The following is a 1,375-nucleotide window of genomic DNA, read 5'->3' on the forward strand; positions in this document are numbered from 1 at the left end:
CCTGTTCTTAATAATTCAGTGGGAACATTACCAACACCTGGTGCTTTATTGTTCCTGGGTGTTCTGGTCACCTCTTGGCTCTTCCACAAATGGCTCAGCTGGCTGGAAAATTGCTGTTTGTTCACCTTTATCCATTTCACCATTAAAGAGATCATTAAAATACTCCCTCCATCTTTCTGTAATTGCACTCTTTGTAACTAAGATTTTCATTTTTGTCCTTTATCTGACTCATGCACAGTTCACATCCTTGTCTGAAATGCTGATATCCCAGTAAAATGGTCTGAAGTTCTCTCATCACATTACCACTTCAACTGCACAAAGCCATTTTTGTGCCATACTATCTTTTTGCTGAATCATTTGATTACCAGAAGACTTACGGAAGTCACAAAATCCTTGCCACAGATTGCTTTCTTATTGCTCATCAAAAACTGTTGGTTTTTTTCTTGAAATTCTTTCCACTGTTTTCTCCTGCTTTTTTCTTTACTCCAAATGTTTTCCAGCTGGTATAAAATTGTTGCACAATGATCAAGCATGTTCCCACCTGTATCCTTGGTGTTCAGGTCTGTATTTTGTTCCTCAAAGGCAAGTGTTACACTTAGAACTTCTCCATTAAAACAACTCAAGAACCTCTCTCTTCAGTAGAAGAACTCAGTCATTATTTTGTAAAACAATAACATATGTCTGAAGCATCTACCTTCAGCAGATTTGTTCACTGATAGCTTTGAAGTATCAGATAATTACTGGTAACTATATGAATGAAGAAGCGTCCAAGGAGGTTTCTAGATTCCTCCTCCAGTAAGTTTACATGGTAGTAGGTGTTTCTAAATGCTGACACAAGGTATCCATCTCTTTTCCAGTGCTTGTGCATTACTTTTCTCACACTATTTGTACATATTTCATTCCTTTGCGTATAATGCCAGTAAGTTCTTCACTCGAAAACCCCAGCAACTCTGCCTGTATTTATGGGCATCCAGAATCTCTCATAACAAAGGCCATGGATTAACTCCCATTGTGAACTGCAAAACACGATGTGCTTCCTTACAAAATTTTATTATAAAATATACAAAACAATGTGTTTCTTCATACTTGTTGAAGAGTGATGAAAATAATAATCCTGAAGTGAACGATATTGAAAATTTCAGCCCAGATTGCACAATTTATCAAAAATAGTCTAATTTATCAACTACTTTGAAAAAATCTCCCTCAGCGCCACAGCCTTTCCCCTTCCCGCCTTGGCTCCCAGGCCCACTTTCCCGCGGAACGTCCCAGGCGCAGCCTGAGGGTGAACCCCCGCTTGCTGCTACACCTTCCCCCAGCCCTCCTTGTGAGAGCCATCCGCCCTGACACATGCTTCTGCCGGCCCCCGTAACCCTCA

This window comes from Cariama cristata, unplaced genomic scaffold, assembly GCF_000690535.1.
Source record: "Cariama cristata isolate BGI_N322 unplaced genomic scaffold, ASM69053v1 scaffold40694, whole genome shotgun sequence".
Lineage (NCBI taxonomy): Eukaryota > Metazoa > Chordata > Aves > Cariamiformes > Cariamidae > Cariama > Cariama cristata.